The sequence below is a fragment of the Anomaloglossus baeobatrachus genome, chromosome 3 (genome assembly GCF_048569485.1).
Source record: "Anomaloglossus baeobatrachus isolate aAnoBae1 chromosome 3, aAnoBae1.hap1, whole genome shotgun sequence".
Taxonomy (NCBI): domain Eukaryota; kingdom Metazoa; phylum Chordata; class Amphibia; order Anura; family Aromobatidae; genus Anomaloglossus; species Anomaloglossus baeobatrachus.
This window is the reverse complement of record NC_134355.1, coordinates 248,016,778-248,035,722: the sequence shown is the minus strand read 5'-3', so window position 1 is coordinate 248,035,722 and position 18,945 is coordinate 248,016,778. Positions and strand designations below refer to the sequence as shown.

Genomic DNA, 18,945 nt, shown 5'->3' with positions numbered 1-18,945 from the left:
TCTCACTTTTTGCTGTTGACTTCACAGTCATTAGCTTACAGTCAATTTATTTCCTTCACATTAAGATTCAGACTGTTGCTTCCTTGGACTGAACCTCTTTCATGTAGATGCTATGTCACTTTATCCTGCATCACATTAGATCTGAAGCATGGCTGCAAAGTTGAGCCGGAGAAAAGCAGGATAAAGGTTTTTGATGCTCCTCCAATGACTCATTGGCATAAAGCAACAGCTCATTCAGCCCAGTGTAGCATTCTTCTACAATTAAGGGAATTCATTGCCTTTCAAATGTGCCAAGAAAGATCAATGGGAGCTTTGGTTATTTGTGTGTCTACAGAGAAAATGCAGAAAAGTTTATCACCTTGTCAATCTCTTTCTTTTATATTAGGCAACCTAGAAAAGCAATTCCACATCAACCTAAGTCTTTTCACCCACTTACCATTTCCTCAAGAAACAACTCATAGTTTTTCTTCGGGGTTCATTTACTGTTATTCATTAAGAAAAAATGTATCCGTAAATGCTGGTTTTAGTTTTAGGTCATCACTTCTGCATGTAGGAGGGATTGTTTATTCACATGTAATCTTTGCAGAATGAAGTAACAAGGCCACTTAGTAGGAGGTGGATAAGCTTTATATAAATATGAATACAATGCATCAGTGTAGAGCTGGCTGTCAGTCTGGTACGGGCGCGGTTACAGCAGCCACTGCTCAGTGTAGTGAGTGGTGACCGAAGCGCCTCTGCCTCTATGGCTGCCGGGAGGAAGAAATTTAATTTATTCCTGGTAGCCAAGCTTTCAGCGTGGTGGCTGAACAGTTTAAAATGCTATTAATCTGCAAATTACCCCCCTATCTGTAGGTTAATGGCATTTTTTTCTCATGACAGGTTCTCTTTAACTTTAGTACCTGGTTCACTATGATTACACCACTATTACATGTATATACAGTTGAAACCAGAGGTGTACATACACTATCTCAAAAGACAAGACACATATGCACGTTTTTTCACTATTTGACATGAAATCAGAATAAACCTTTCCCGTTTTACGTTAAATAGGATTACCAAAATTATTTATATTTGCCAAATGCAACAATAATGAAAGAGAATGTTTAAGGCATTTTTACTACTTTCTGCAAAGTCAAAAGTTTACATACACTAAGAGTAGTATGCCTGTAAACAATATGGGACAGCCCATATGATGAGGTCATCATGTCTTTGGAAGCTTCTGATAAGTTAATTGGCAACATCTGAGTTAATTAGAGACACCTGTGGATGTATTTTACTGCACACCTGAAACACACTTCTTCTTTGTGTAGCATCATTGGAAAATCAAACGAAATCAGCCAAGATCTCAAGAAGAACGTTGTAGACTTGCACAAGTCTGGTTCTTACTTGGGTGCAATTTCCAGATACCTGAAGGTGCCTTGTTTATTTGGACAAACAGTTATATGCAACTAAAAACAAGATAGGAATGTTCAGCCATCATACCGCTCAGGAAGGAGACGGGTTCTGTGTACCAGAGATAAACGTGCTTTGGTCAGACGTGCATATCAACCCAAAAACAAAAGCAAAATAACATCAAGATGCTGGCAGAAGATGGTAAGATTGTGTCATTATCCACAATGAAAGAAGTACTGTATTAACATGGGCTGAAAGGCCACTCTGCCAGGAAGAAGTCATTGCTCCAAAAGAAACATAAAAAAGCCAGAATAATGTTTGCAAATGCACACAGGAGCAAATACCTTACTTTTTGGAGACATATCCTGTGGTTTGCCGAAACTAAAATTGAACTGTTTGGCCATAATGACCATCATTACGTTTTGAAGAAAAAAGGAGAAGCTTTGAAGCCACCGTCCCAACTGTATACCATGGGGGTGGCAGCATCATGTTGTGGGGTTGTTATGCTGCAGGAGGGACTGGTCCACTTCACAAAATAGATGGCATCTTGAAGAAAAGAAGATTATGTGGCAATACTGAAGCAACATCTCAAGACATTAGCCAGGGACGTAACGCTTGGGCGAAGCATACTAACACTAGTGGCTTAGGGATAACAAAGTCATTGTTTTGGATAGGCCATCACAAATCCTTGATCTCAATCCTATTAACACAAAGATATATTCCCATATATATATATTACACAAAAATTATATTTGTGAAAATAGAATAAATACAATAGATTAGTATACCAACTCTCAAAGTGCTAAAATGGAAACATATTCATTATAAATTATAGGCACCCCTACCGATCACTGCTGGCGGCAGTAGCAGAGGGCCGTAAATACTAAATTCTGAACTATTCTGTCTTCTGATAGCGGCTGCAGCCAGGTACAGCAAATCCGTCGCCTTTTGATTTGAATGGGAGGCGGATGTGTAGTACCCGGCTGCGAATACGGCCCTCTATGACAGCACCATTTTCTGGGGCTGCTGTGGACTGCAATTTGCAGCAGGGGGCCCAGAAGGCTTGGGCCACCCTGCGCAGATTCCAATCCCCAGCTGCTTAATTGTAACTGGCTGGACACAAAAATTGGGCGAAGCCCACATCATTTTTTTAAATTATTTCATGAAATTCATGAAATAATTAAAAAAGCACTTCCCTGTATTTTTGGTTCCCAGCCGGGTACAAATAGGTAGCAGGGGGTTGGGGGCAGCCCGTAGATGCCTGCTGTACCTGGCTAGCATACAAAAACATGGCGAATCATTCCAGAGCTCAATTGTTAAAGTGCAGGATACATGCTGATCAGACTACGTGTTTGGGCGGTATAAGGAAGCCGTGAATGAAGTCGTGAAGAAGGCGTGAAGAAGGCGGCTTCCTTATACCGCCGAAAGGCATAGTCTGATCAGAATGCATCCTGCACTTTACCAATTGAGCTCTGGAATTTTTTAAACTTTCTCAATAAAATTGGATTTTAGCACTATCACCTGAAGTCTTCTTACCTGCTGGAACTACCCCCAAGATTACTCCTATTGCTGGACGTGTTCCCAGTCCTGTTCCGTGCAACCAAGCAAGGCCAGGTATTACTTAACCGGAGCTCTGAGGTCAGCTGGTCCACTGCTTAATGTTTATATATATCTATATATATAATTGCCTTATTCTGTCTGTCTGTCTGTCTGTCTGTCTGTCTATCTGTCTGTCTGTCTGTCATGCTCCAAAATTGTGTCCTTACGGTGACACAAAGCTGATTGGCCGCTGGGCTCGCCATGGCCCCGCCCCCCCAACGGATTGGCCGCTCGCCCAGGCTGCGCCCCCACACGGATTGGCCAGCCGCTCGCCCAGGCTCCGCCCCCCCCACAGATTGGCCTCTCGCCCCGGCACCCTGCAGGCATTGGCAATTCGGCCACGCCACGCCCCGCCCCCCTCACGCAATGCACGTTAGCTCTGGCCCCACCCCCTCCCTCCTCCCGCGCATTTCTCGAACTGACACGGCTGTCACGGAGGTGAGTACGGTACTCCCTGCCCACCCCCCCCCCTCCCCCCCCCGCCCCCGCCCCCGCCCCCGCTCGCACAGGACTGGTGTGGATACGTTGCTAACCATGCTCGCATGGTTACAAGCGCTGTCACGGAGGTGAGTACTGTACTCCCTCCCCCCCCCCCCTCCCCCCCCCGGCCCCCGCTCGCACGGCAGTGGTGGGAGTGGTGTGGATACGTTGGTATCAAGCCCATCAAGGTCCTGCTGCGCCAGAAGATCCACACGCACACACACAAACATACACACACATCAGATCACACTCACACTCACTCTTACACACACCTCACACACACCTCACACACACCTCACATCGCATCCACATACTCACAACATCCTGGGATATCGCTTGCTTCTCGGCGGCGAAAATGTGCTGTTGTGATCTTCCAGGACCTGACGGAGGATCACATGGCCAGAAGCATGTGATATCCCCGGATGTTGTGAGTATGAGCGCGTAAGTGCGATATCGTCAGTGTCTGTGTGTGTGAGTGGATGCGATCGGGTGTGTGTGTGAGTGGATGCGATCGGGTGTGTGTGAGTGTATGCGATCGGGTGTGTGTGTGAGTGGATGCGATCGGGTGTGTGTGAGTGGATGCGATCGGGTGTGTGTGAGTGGATGCGATCGGGTGTGTGTGTGAGTTGATGCGATCGGGTGTGTGTGTGAGTGGATGCGATCGGGTGTGTGTGTGAGTGGATGCGATCGGGTGTGTGTGTGAGTGGATGCGATCGGGTGTGTGTGTGAGTGGATGCGATCGGGTGTGTGAGTGTCGGCAGAGGACCAGGCCGTGCTGGAGGAGGCTGGGAGCAGAGAGGCTGATCATGGGGAAGAGGGGAATGCTGATGCTGAAGGAGGCTGGGATGGGAAGGCTGGGAGGAAGGAGGCTGGGACGAGAGAGGCTGATCCTCAGGAAGGCTGAGGAGGGGAGGCTGATGCTGAGGGAGGCTGGAAGGAGAGAGGCTGAGCAAACGTGCTCCATCCGCCATACTGCGCACTCCCCATCGTGCTGCATCCCCCATGCTGCGCACTCCCAAACGTGGTCCATCCGCCATGCTGCGCACTCCCAAACGTGGTCCATCCGCCATGCTGCGCACTCCCAAACGTGCTCCATCCGCCATGCTGCGCACTCCCAAACGTGCTCCATCCGCCATACTGCGCACTGGAGCACGTTTGGGAGTGCGCAGCATGGCGGATGGAGCACGTTTGAGAATGCGCAGCATGGCGGATGGAGCACGTTTGGGAGTGCGCAGCATGGCGGATGGAGCACGTTTGGGAGTGCGCAGCATGCCGGATGGTGCACGATCAGGAGTGCGCAGTTTGGCGGATGGAGCACGTTTGGGAGTGCGCAGCATGGCGGATGGAGCACGTTTAGAAGTGCGCAGCATGGCGGATGGACCACGTTTGGGAGTGCGCAGCATGGCGGATGGAGCACGTTTAGGAGTGCGCAGCATGGCGGATGGAGCACGTTTGCAAGTGCGCAGCATGGCGGGTGGAGCACGATGGGAGGTGCACACCTCCCCCCAACACACACACACACGCGCACTGCACAACACACACACACTAGGAATCACAAACAACGCCCTACACAGACACCCACACAGACAACGCTGCACACACAAATATACGCACATACTGCACAACACACACATTGCTCAAAACATACCTCCCCCCAAAACACACCACACCCACACAAACCGCACAACACACACACACACACACAACGCTACAGACACACAGCGCTCCACAAACAACGCAACACACGCAACACACATACAACACCGCTCTCACCCCCCGCGACACTCAGAACATGTACAGCGCCCTACACAAACACTTGGTAACTACACACAACAACATCTATATATATATATAACAAAAATCATACATGAACTACACAATACGTAAATTCTAGAATACCCGATGCGTAGAATCGGGCCACCTTCTAGTATATATATATATATGTATATGTATATATATATATTAATATTATTATTATTTTATTATTTATATATATATATATATATATTATTATTATTATTATTATTATTGTTTATTTATAGAGCACCATTGATTCCATGGTGCTGTACATGAGGGGGTTACATACAGAATACATGTACACGTTACAATAGACAGACTAGCACAGGGGGAAGAGGGCCCTGCCCTTGCGGGCTTACATCCTAAAGGATTTTGGGGAGGAGACAGTAGGTGGGGTGTAGGTGGGGCGGCAGCTCCGCACGGTGGTGGGGCGGCAGCTCCGCACGGTGGTGGGGCGGCAGCTCCGCACGGTGGTGGGGCGGCAGCTCCGCACGGTGGTGGGGCGGCAGCTCCGCACGGTGGTGGGGCGGCAGCTCCGCACGGTGGTGGGGCGGCAGCTCCGCACGGTGGTGGGGCGGCAGCTCCGCACGGTGGTGGGGCGGCAGCTCCGCACGGTGGTGAAGCAGTGAGGTCATTGAAGGTTATAGGCATTTCTGAACAGATGAGTCTTTAGGTTCCGTTTGAAGCTTGCGAGTGTAGTAGATAGTCTGACGTGTTGAGGCAGTGAGTTCCAGGAGACTGGGGATGCTCGGGAGAAGTCTTGGAGTCGGTTGCATGAGGAGCGAATGAGAGAGGAGGATAGAAGGAGATCTTGGGAGGACCGGAGGTTACGTTTTGGAGTGTAGCGAGAGATTAGTTCAGAGATATATGGAGGAGACAGATTATGGATAGCTTTGTAGGTCAGTGTTAGTAATTTGAATTGGATACGGTGGAAGATTGGGAGCCAGTGGAGGGACTTGCAGAGAGGAGAAGCGGGGTGGTATTGAGGAGAGAGGTGGATCAGTCGGGCAGCAGAGTTAAGGATGGACTGGAGAGGGACGAGTGTGTTAGCAGGGAGACCACAGAGGAGGATGTTGCAGTAGTCGATGCGGGAGATTATGAGGGCGTGCACTAGAATTTTTGTAGATTGGGGATTGAGAAAAGGGCGGATTCTGGAGATATTTTTGAGTTGAAAACGGCAGGAGGTGGTGAGGGATTGGATGTGCGGTATGAAGGACAGGGCAGAGTCAAAGGTCACTCCGAGGCACCGAACTTTGGGTGCTGGGGAGAGCGTGATGTTATTAATTGTAATGGATAGATCAGGTGGAGAGTGCAGGGGAGATGGAGGAAAGATGATCAGTTCAGTTTTGGCCATATTGAGCTTTAGGAAGCGAGAGGAAAAGAAGGAGGATATAGCAGATAGGCACTCTGGGATTCTGGACAGCAGAGATGTGACATCTGGACCAGAGAGGTAGATCTGAGTGTCATCAGCATATAGGTGGTACTGGAAGCCATGGGACTTTATGAGTTGTCCCAGGCCAAATGTATAGATAGAAAAAAGTAAGGGTCCCAGGACAGAGCCTTGAGGGACACCAACCGAGAGATGGCGGGATGAAGAGGTTGTGTGGGAATGGGAGACACTAAAAGTGCGGTTGGAGAGGTATGAAGAGATCCAAGAGAGAGCGAGGTCTCTGACACCAAGGGAAGAGAGGATCTGTAGTAGCAGGGAGTGGTCAACAGTGTCAAAGGCTGAGGATAGGTCTAGAAGTAGGAGTACAGAGAAGTGGTTGTTAGCTTTGGCGGTAAGTAAGTCATTTGTGATTTTAGTCAGGGCAGTTTCAGTGGAATGATGTGGACGGAAGCCGGACTGTAGGTTGTCAAAGAGAGAGTTAGAGGAGAGGTGGGAGGAAAGTTCAGCATGGACATGCTGTTCCAGGAGTTTTGAGGCAAGTGGGAGTAGCGATATGGGTCGATAGCTGGTAGTAGAGGTTGGGTCGAGGGAAGGTTTCTTTAGGATAGGTGTGACTGTTGCATGCTTAAAGGCAGAAGGGAAGGTACCAGTTGTTAGAGATAGGTTGAAGAGATGGGATAAGGCGGGAATAAGGATAGTGGTGAGGTTGGGGAGGAGGTGGGATGGGATGGGGTCAAGTGCGCATGTAGTGAGGTGCGCTTTTGAGAGAAGATGTGCAAGCTCTCCTTCGGTGATAGTGGGGAGGAAGTTTATGGGGGAGGGGCAGTGGTCTGTTATATAAAGGGGTTGTGGTGGTTCAGCAGAAAAGACTTGTCTGGTTTGGTCGATCTTTTCTTTGAAATATGTGGCAAATTCTTCTGCGGAGATGAGGGAGGTTGGAGGGGGCAGCGGTGGGCGAAGGAGGGAGGTAAAAGTGTTAAATAGCTGTTTGGGGTTGTGTGTTAAAGAGGATATGAGGTTTTTGAAGTAATTCTGTTTAGCCGAGGTAAGGGCCAAGCGAAATGTGTGAATTGCATTTTTGAATGTGGTGAAGTCTTCCTGGGAGTGCGTTTTCTTCCAGCGCCGCTCTGCGGCTCTAGACACTTGCCGTAGTTTTTTAGTGAGGCTGTTGTGCCAGGGTTGTCTATTGATTCGTCTTGCTCTGCCGTTCACAAGAGGAGCGACTGAATCAATAGCTGATGTGAGAGTGGCGTTGTAGAAAATGGTGGCACTGTTTGTGTCGTGGAGTGAAGATATGGAGGACAGCGGTAGGATAGAGTCAGAAAGGGTGTGTATGTTGATGTGTGCAAGGTTTCTGCGGGGGTGTGATATGTGCTGGACAGGGGGGGCAGGTGAGGAGGACAGGGCTGAAAAGGTCAGCAGATGGTGGTCAGATAAGGGGAGAGGGGAGGTAGTGAGGTTAATATATATAAAAATGTAGACAATGTATAGTTGTATAAAAATAAATAATTTTTAAAAATTACGTAGCGCGTATTTTTGATTCTCAGCACAGATGAAGCTGATGGCTATGGGTTGCACCATCTGCCTGGCTTTACCTGACTGGCAATCAAAATACAGGAAAGCCGATTATTTTTTTTTTAATTATTTAAAAAAATAATTAAAAAAAATACGTGGGCTCCCTCTGTATTTTGATCGCCAGTCAGGTAACACCTAACACCAGGTAGCTGGGGGCTGGGATTCTCGACAGCCCGCAGCCGCCCCTGGAAATGGCGCATTGATTCTTAGCGCCATTTCCAGGCGCTTTACCCAGCTCGTCCAGCAGCCCTGATGGTGGTGGCACGCTGGGTAATAAAGGGGTTAATACCAGCTTTGTATTCTCAGATGGTACTAAACTCGAAAATTCATGTTGTCACGCCAAATTAGACATGGCCACCATGAATTTCTAGAAAACAGAAAAAAAAATACAACACAGAGAATTTTTTTTATTACAAAAAAAAACATTTGGAGACTCCATCTTTATAATAAAAAAAATCCTTAGTCCGACGTAATCCACAGGTAGAGCATTTTCAGCTTCATCACTCTGTACAGACACAGTCTATACACAGTGAGAAGCACAGAGAGCCCAGTCAGCTTTGCTACATCGCTCTCTACAGAGCAAAAGAAGACAGGCTGACAGTGAGGGGATGATTGCTCTTGCGTCTCGTATGGGCATCACCCCGCATGGACTGACCTCAGGACAGGAGCGCTTCAGCTGCATGGAAACACATGCAGCTGACCCGCTGCTGTCGAGAGATTGTGCGCCGTGATGTGACACTCGCACAGTGACAGTCATGGTTCAATCGAGTCCATGAGCCATGGACTCGGGTGAATCCCGACGTCACTGCGAACATGGCCGAAAACAGCCGATGACTGCCGAGTGACGAGCAGTGCAGTGAAAACCCCCGGAAGTTAAGAGGACCTTTGATAACATCATAGGCATGTGATCAGTCTGTAAGCCAATGTCTGTACAACATTCACACCAGACTGGTCACGTGGCTATGACATCATTGAAGGTTCTGTAACTCCAGTGTTGGTTACCGGGCAGCACAGCAATGATCGATTGCGGAGGCAGAAGTGGCCGGGAGACAGTCTGCTGGACGCGTCGCGGGACCTGTAAGTATGATCATAATGTTTTTTAATAATGTGCTTTCTGTTTACAGCCCGTGGACCCAATCTGGACCCGATCTGTAACACGAGCTTTCCTGGAAAGCTCGTAATCGGTACGATCCCTGATCTTTACAGATCGAATTCGCCTATCCCTAGTAATGATCCTAAACACACATCAAAGGCCACAATAAACTATCTCAAAAGGTGCAACCTGAAGGTTTTACAATGGCCCTCACAGACCCCTGATCTAAACATCATTTAAAATCTGTGACTAGACCTCAAAAGAGCAGTGCATGCAAGACGACCCAGGAATCTCACAGAACTTGAAGACTTTTCCAAGGAAGAATGGATGAATATCCCTCAAACGAGAATTAAAGGAATTTTGTCTGGCTACAAAAAATGTTTACAAGCTGTGACATTTATCAAAGGGACTGCTACTAGGTGGTGACCATGCAGGGTGCGCAAACTTTTGCATCAGCCCATTTTTTGTTTATTTTTTTTAAATTGTAAAATATGAAAATACTTTTTTGTGTGTGCCTAAAATACAAAGGAAATGTGTCACCTTTAACTTTATTCCTTTTAAAGATCATTTCATCTTCAACTTCCTTAACTGCTTCCTATAACAGTAACTTTGCTCTGGGGTGTCTACAATTTTACATGCCACTGTATATATATATATATATATATATATATATATATATATATATATATACGGCATATATATATATATATATATATATATATATATATATATATACACACACATATGTATGTATGTATATATTTATATATATATATATATATATATATATATTGCTCAAGAAAATAAAGGGTACACTAAAATACAATTTTGTTGTTTAAGTGTTCCCTTTATTTTTTTGAGCAGTATATATATATATATATATATATATATATATATTAGCTGTACTACTCGGCTTCGCCCGGGTTAATAATAGAGTTGAGCGCGGTTCGAGGTTCTCCAGTTCGCGGCTCGAGTGATTTTGGGGGCTGTTCTAGATCGAACTAGAACTTGAGCTTTTTGCTAAAGCTCGATAGTTCTAGATACGTTCGAGAACGGTTCTAGCAGCAAAAAGCAGGGCTTTTTACAGCTACAGTGTGCAGGAGCCATCGCTGGCAGCCTGCCAGAAGCTGGTAACAAAGATAAACATCGGGTATCCAAGCAAAGCGCTTTGGTTAGTAACCCGATGTTTATCCTGGTTACGTGCAGGAAGCCCACACTTCCCCGCTCAGCTCACTCCGCCCCCTCCTGCACGCGGCATGTACACACACACACACAGACACTCACACTCACCTGTCCCCAGCCAAGCAGTCCACGACACTGACGTCCTCAGCGCCACCCACTTCGCACTCCGCCGCCAGCACACATGGCTCCGCCCACCTGCACTCTGCACACATGGTCCCGCTCGGCTTACCTGCAGTGATGAAGTCCCGACCTCAGCGCTGTCACTGTCCTCCATGGCCGCCGCTTGTCACATCACCTTCTCTCGCTTCCAACCCGAGACTGACTAACGGTGACGTCACGGGCCGCTCGCAATACTTGGCTGTGAAGGCAGCGGTCATTGAACTCAGTGACAGGTGCTGTCAGCAGTGCAGGAGATCAGCGCAGGTAATGTACCTCGCTGACAGCAGCACTTGTCATCCACTGCAGTGACCTGGGCTGACCCATTGATGTTACCTCAGGTCACTGCACTGCTCTCCCAGCCAATGGGGAACATCCTGCTCTTCATTGACTGGGACAGTGTGGATCGTCATGGCAACCTCTTGGATTGCACCAGACCTGGATTTGTTTTTCTTTCTAATAAATTGGTTAAAGAGGGAATGTATTGGGGAGTGTTTTTTCAAATAAAAATGTGTTTGTCGTCTATTTTTTTTTATTACTGACTGGGTTGGTGATGTCGGGTATCTGATAGACGCCTGACCTCACCAACCCCAGGGCTTGATGCCAGGTGACATTACACATCTGGTATTAACCCCATATATTACCCCATTTGCCACCGCACCAGGGCACGGGATGAGCTGGGGCAAAGCACCAGGATTGGCACATCTAATGGATACGCCACTTCTGGGGCGGCTGCGGCCTGCTATTTTTAGGCTGGGGAGAGTCCAATAACCATGGACCTCCCTAGTCTGAGAATATCAGACCCCAGCTGTCTGCTTTACCTTGGCTGGTGATCCAATTTTGGGGGGACCCCTACGTGTTTTTTTTTTTAATTATTTATTTAATTTAAAATAACAGCGTGGGGTGCCTTCAGTTTTGGATTACCAGCCAAGGTGAGGCTGCCAGCTGTGGTCTGCAGGCTGCAGCCGTTTGCTTTACCCTAGCTGGCTAAAAAAATAGGGGGAACCCTACATCATTTTTTTTTTCATTTTTTTGGCTAAATACAAAGCTAAGCACCCCTTAGTGCCACATGAAAGGCACCAAAGGGTGCAAAATTACAAAATGCAGGAGAGTGGGACATTATGTGTCTTTCTGCCATTATAATGACAGAAAAGACTGATATGAAGTGCACAAGCACAAGAAAATCACCAGAGCGCTCTACGCTGTGAAAAGCAGTAGAAAATGGCACTGGAGTGAACATGTGACCGCCTCATGTAGGATGAAGCTATGGATCCTGGGTAAATTTATGTATTTTCCCTCCTTCAGTTTTTTTGCAGTACACAAAAAAAACGGAAGGCACACGGATGACAAACAGATGACATACGGACCGTCTACGGAACGGAAACGGATGCTACACGGATGCACCCGTGAAAAAAAACGGACTGTTTTTTGCAGACCGCAAAAATGGATCGGTCGTGTTAATGTAGCCTTATTCTGATCTGCCGTTTATAAACAGCAGGCAGAAATAAGTGAATAACGCCCCCCAGCGTCAGAAAATCTCCGTTGTTTCAGGGCTAGCTGAGACCCTGGAGATCATGATTCAGGATGGTTTTTCCAGTCCCCGCTCACGTGATCACAGGTATACACCGTACACCGATGATCACGTTACAGTAAATGACAGCGCCGGTAAAAAATTATTTATCTCCCATCTGGCATGAACAAACATGATAAATCTCCTCCCCGGTCCCCTCCGGTCCCCCGGTGTCGCCAAAATGCCCCCCCTGATGCCCTTCCAGAAATCCAAGATGGCCGCGCGCACAGCAGCGCGCTGGCCGCATTCACCCTACTCCTCTGATTTCTGTCGCATGTGCCATGACACATGCGACAGAAAACTCCTCCCCAGGCCCTGCCAGGTCACCCCCTATAACTCCATCGGTGTTCCCCGGTGTCCCACGGTACCTGTGCAGCGTTGATCCCCCCACGGCCCTCTCCTTCACAATAGACGCTGCCGCATGCACAGAGCGGCTGTCAGCTCAGCTTCCTGTGTTCAGACACAGTGAGTGGTGGTTATGCATCTGTAAGCTAAATGGGCGGCACGGTGGCTCAGTGGTTAGCACTGCAGTCTTGCAGCGCTGAGGTCCTGGGTTCAATTCTCACCAAGGACACCATCTGCAAGGAGTTTGTATGTTCTCCCCGTGTTTGCGTGGGTTTCCTCCGAGTACTCCGGTTTCCTCCCACACTCCAAAGACATACAGCGCTATGGAATTAACGCTATATAAATGAATAAATTATTATTATTACTGCAGTGCCCTGCTCATGAGGTAAGGAACATAATTGATCAGGAGAGCTATATACTACATTTCCAAATGGAGGGATTTGCTTTTATAGTTTCCCTGCTGAATGACTACCAAACATGAGAGTCCGTTATACGCCACAAGAAAACACATCTAAATAGCGAGCTCTGTTGTTAAGTATTCATTCAGCTGGATAACTGGACTTAAAGGGGTATTCCATCTCCAAGATCCTATCCCCAATATATAGTAGGTGGAATAGCAATAATATCAGCAAATACCAATATTTGGAAATGTAGAATAGTTCTCCTGATTAGGCATGCCCTTACCTCATGAGCAGGGCATTGCAGCTTTGGTAGCAACCATTACGACATGGACTCTGCTGCTGTGGACCCGGGGAGAGTGAGTGCAGATTCATTGCACCCACACTCCTCACATGAAGGGTCTGCACTCCTAGAAAATGGGGGATACGTTCCCTGAGTGTCTTCCCCCCATATTCTAGACGGTCCAGAGTCGTCGTGGGACCCCTTTATTTTTTTTCTTACAATAAATTGGTGAAAGAGGAAATGTTTTGGGGACTGTTTTTTCAAATAAATTTCTTTTGTCGATTTTTTTTTTGTTAGTACTGACAGTTTATGATGTTGGGTATCTAATAGATGCCATGACATCACAAACTGCTGAGCTTGATCTCAGGTGACTTTACAGCTAGTATCAACCTGATTTATTACCCCGTTTGCCACTGCACCAGGGCACGGGATGAGCTGGGGTGAAGCGCCAGGATTGGCGCATCTAGTGGATGCGCCACGTCTGGGGTGCCTGCGGCCTGCTATTTTTAGGCTGTGAAGGCCCAATAACTATGGACCTTCCCACCCTGAGAATACCAGACCACAGCTGTCCGCTTTACCTTGGCTGGTGATCCAATTTGGGGGGGACCCTACTTTTTTTGTGTAATTATTAATATTTATAAAATAATTATAAAAAAAGAGCCTGGGGGGACCTCCACATTGGATCCCCAACCACGGTAAAGCTGCCAGCTGTGGTTTTCAGGCTACAGCCGTCTGCTTTACCCTAGCTGGCTATCAAAAATGGGGGACCCAACGTAATTTTTTTTTTTAACTATTTTTTAAATAGAAAAAATTAATGGGCTTCCCTGTATTTTGATTGCCAACCAAGGTAACAGCAGGCAGATGGGGTGGCAACCCATAGCTGTCTGCTTTTTCTGCGCTGAGAATCAAAAATACCGCTGAGCGCTACGTCATTTTTTTTAAAGATTTATTTTTACAGCACTGTGATCTGTGATGTCCAGCAATCAAAATACAGGGAAGCCCATTTTGTTTTTAGTTATTTAAATAAATAATTAAAAACAATATTATTGGGCTCCCGGTGCATTTTTTGTATTGCTAGCTAAGGGTAATCCAAGCAGCTACTGGCTGCTAACCCCCACTGCTTGGTGTTACCTTCACTGGCAATGGAAAATCCAGGGAAGCATTTTTTATTTTTGCCAAAAAACTACAAAAAAAGGATGTGAGCTTTGCCATATTTTTGTATGCTAGCCAGGTATAGCAGGCAGGTGCTGGAAGAGTTGGATACAGCGCCAGAAGATGGCGCTTCTATGAAAGTGCCATTTTCTGAGGCGGCTGCAGACTGCAATTCGCAGCAGTGGGGCCCAGAAAGCTCAGGCCAACCTGTGCTGCGGATTCCAATCCCCAGCTGCCTAGTTGTACCTGGCTGGACACAAAAATGGGGCGAAGCCTACGTCATTTGTGTTCTAATTATTTATTGAAATTCATGAAATAATAAAAAAAGGGCTTCCCTTTATTTTTGGTTCCCAGCCGGGTACAAATAGGCAACTGGGGGTTGAGGGCAGCCGTACCTGCCTGCTGTACCTGGCTAGCATACAAAAATATGGCGAAGCCCACATAATTTTTTCAGGGGGCAAAAAACTTCTGCATACAGTCCTGGATGGAGTATGCTGAGCCTTGTAGTTCTGCAGCTGCTGTCTGTCTGTATGGAGAAGAGCAGACAGCAGCTGCAGAACTACAAGGCTCAGCATACTCCATCCAGGACTGTATGCAGAAGTTTTTTGCCCACCAAAAAAATGACGTGGGCTTCGCCATATTTTTGTATGCTAGCCAGGTACAGCAGGCAGCCACGGGCTGCCTCCAACCCCCAGTTGCCTATTTGTACCCGGCTGGGAACTAAAAATATAGGGAAGCCCGTTTTTTTAATTATTTCACTTATTTCATGAAATAATTAAAAAACAAATGACGTGGGCTTCGCCCCATTTTTGTGTCCAGCCAGGTACAACTAGGCAGCTGGGGATTGGAATCCGCAGCACAGGTTAGCCCGAGGTTTCTGGGCGCCTCTGCTGCGAATTGCAGTCCGTAGCCGCCCCAGAAAATGGCGCTTTCATAGAAGCGCCATCATCTGGCGCTGCATCCAACTCTTCCAACAGCCCTGAAGCCGGGTGGCTTGTTGGGTAATAATGAGTTAATACTAGTTTTGTTTTACTAGCTAGTATTAAGCCAGAGATTCTTAATGTCAGGCACGTTTGACCCGACCATTAAGAATCTCCAATAAAGGGTTAAAAAAAGACACCACACAGAGAAAAAATACTTTAATAGAAATAAATACACAGACACATTAGAGACTCCATCTTTATTACCCCCTGTCAGCCCTCCACGATCCATGGTCTTCTGTCTTTCTCGTTCAACAAATGCAGCTCTGCTCCATCACTGCTGCATGGGGGAAGACGCTGCTTCACGTGCAGCCTTCACTCCGTGAGTGATCAGTGCTGCTGGCTGTTAGCGGTAACAGCGGTAACGCTGACAGACGCGTTACCATAGCAACGGTGCTCCGATCATGTAATTCCCGGAACCGCGGTTAGCGGTGACGTCACCGCTAACTGCGTTGCTATGGCAACGGTGATCTCCGTTAATGACCGGCTGTGATAGCCGGTCCCTAACGGAACGGGGAGTCAACCGTGTGCTAGAGCATGTCGCCGGTACACAGCGATACACAAATGTGCACCGTGTACCGGAGAGTGCAATGACAGGACCTAGGACAGGACATGACGTCAAAGCCATGTGACCAGTCTGTAGCCAATGAGATAATAGCCACGTGACTGGTCACATGGCTATTTTGACGTCACGATAGGTCCTGCATCACTGCTGGCAGTGCTGGTCACCGGGAGGATTCAGCGATCATCGGATGGAATAGCGGCAGGAGACAGAGTGCAGGAGGGATCGCAGGGACCGGTAAGTGTTATGGCAATGTTTATTAACTGTATGTGTACATTTATAATGCGTTTTTATGTGTTTGTCATTGCCTCCCATTATTTCCTATTGGTTCGAGTTCGGTTCGTCGAACGTTCGCCGAACTGAACTCGAACGAGACCTCCGTTCGACGAACCGAACTCGAGCCGAACCACGGCCGGTTCGCTAATCTCTAGTTAATAACTGTTGTTAACAAAATAGAATGTATTAACATTCCCGGGAGAGAATGCATAAATAGAATGTATTAAAGCCTGGGATAATAACTGTCTCTCTGTTTCTCTCCCATTCTCTGTCTGTCTCCCCCTCTGTATATATCTCTCTGTCTATCTCTTTGTCTGTCTGTCTCTTTCCCTATCTGTCTCTGACAGTCTCTGTCTCTTTCTCCGTCTGTCTCAATCTCTTTCCCTGTCTGTCTATCTATCTCTGTCACTTTCCCTGTCTGTCTCTTTCCCTGTCTGTCTCTGCCCAACAGAAAACATCTAGGTAAGGTCTGGTGACCCTTGTAACCATTCAACCTAGTCTCGTCTACCTATAATAATAAAAACATATTATGGTTAGACACTGACTGCCTACATATGCACCCCTTAGTACATTAGTATTTGGATGCACTATACAGTCATATGAAAAAGTTTGGGCACCCCTATTAATGTTAGCCTTTTTTCTTTATAACAATTTGGGGTTTTGCAACAGCTATTTCAGTTTCATATATCTAATAACTGATGGACTGAGTAATATTTCTGGACTGAAATGAGGTTTATTGTACTAACAGAAAATGTGCAAGCCGCATTTAAACAAAATTTGACCAGTGCAAAAGTATGGGCACCTCAACATAAAAGTGACATTAATATTTTGTAGATCCTCCTTTTGCAAAAATAATAGCCTCTAGTCGCTTCCTGTAGCTTTTAATGAGTTCCTGGATGAAGGTATATTTGACCATTCCTGTTTACAAAACAATTCCAGTTCAGTTAAGTTTGATGGTCGCCGAGCATGGACAGCACGCTTCAAATTATCCCACAGATGTTCAATGATATTCAGGTCTGGGGACTGGGATGTCCATTCCAGAACATTGTAATTGTTCCTCTGCATGAATTCCTGAGTAGATTTGGAGCGGTGCTTTGGATCATTGTCTTGCTGAAATATCCATCCCCTGCATAACTTGTACCGGCATTGGCCACACAGCCCCAAAGCATGATGGAACCTCCACCAAATTTTACTGTGGGTAGCAAGTGCTTTTCTTGGAATGATGCGTTTTTTTGCCTCCATGCATAACGCCTTTTGGTATGACCAAATAACTCAATCTTTGTTTCATCAGTCCACAGGAACTTCTTCCAAAATGTAACTGGCTTGTCCAAATGTGCTTTTGCATACCTCAGGAGACTCTGTTTGTGGCATGCTTGCAGAACGGCTTCTTTCGCATCACTCTCTCATACAGCTTCTCCTTGTACAACGTGCACTGTATTGTTGACCGATGCACATTGACACCATCTGAAGCAAGATGAAGCTGCAGGTCTTTGGAGGTGGTCTGTGGATTGTCGTTGACTGTTCTCACCATTCTTCTTCTCTGCCTTTCTGATATTTTTCTTGGCCTGCCACTTCTGGGCTTAACAAGAACTTTACCTGTGTTCTTCCATTTCCTTACTATGTTCCTCACAGTAGAAAAAGACAGTTTAAATCTCTCAGACAACTTTTTGTATCCTTCCCTTGAACAACTATGTTGAATAATCTTTGTTTTCAGATCATTTGAGAGTTGTTTTCAGGAGCCCATGATGCCACTCTTCATAGGAGATTCAAATAGTAGAACTACTTGCAAGTGGCCACCTTAAATACCTTTTCTCATGATTGGATACACCTGCCATGAAGTTCAAAGGTCAATGAGGTTACAAAACCAATTTAGTGCTTTAGTAAGTCAGTAAAAAGTAGTTAGGAGTGTTCAAATCAAGAAATTGATAATGGTGCCCATACTTTTGCACCTGTCAAATTTTGTTTAAATGCAGATAGCACATTTTCTGTTAGTACAATAAACATCATTTCAATCCAGAAATATTACTCAGTCCATCAGTTATTAGATATATGAAACTGAATTAGCTGTTGCAAAAACCCAAATTGTTATAAAGAAAAAAGGTTAACATTAATAGGGGTGCCCAAAATTTTTCATATGACTGTATGTACAGTAGAGACCAAAAGTTTGGACACACCTTCTCATTCAAAGAGTTTTCTTTATTTTCATGACTCTGAAAATTGTAGATTCACATTGAAGGCATCAAAGCTATGAATTAACAGATGTGGAATGAAATACTTAACAATAAAGTGTGAAACAACTGAAAATATGTCTTATATTCTAGATTCTTCAAAGTAGCCACCTTTTGCTTTGATTACTGCTTTGCACACTCTTGGCATTCTCTTAATGAGCTTCAAGAGGTAGTCACCGGAAATGGTCTTCCAACAGTCTTGAAGGAGTTCCCAGAGATGCTTAGCACTTGTTGGCCCTTTTGCCTTCACTCTGCCGTCCAGCTCACCCCATACCATCTCGATTGGGTTCAGGTCTGGTGACTGTGGAGGCCAGGTCATCTGGTGTAGCACCCCATCACTCCTACTTCTTAGTCAAATAGCCCTTACACAGCCTGGAGATGTGTTTGGGGTCATTGTCCTGTTGAAAAATAAATGATGGTCCAACTAAACGCAAACCAGATGGAATAGCATGCCGCTGCAAGATGCTGTGGTAGCCATGCTGGTTTT

At 46.3% G+C, this 18,945-nt stretch overlaps 1 protein-coding gene across 1 annotated transcript in view; it reads left to right on the top strand.

The window, feature by feature from the left end:
• The window catches only part of SLC22A3 (solute carrier family 22 member 3), a 387,524-nt gene that overhangs the window by 339,480 nt on the left and 29,099 nt on the right, over positions 1–18,945 (top strand). The window lies entirely within an intron of this gene.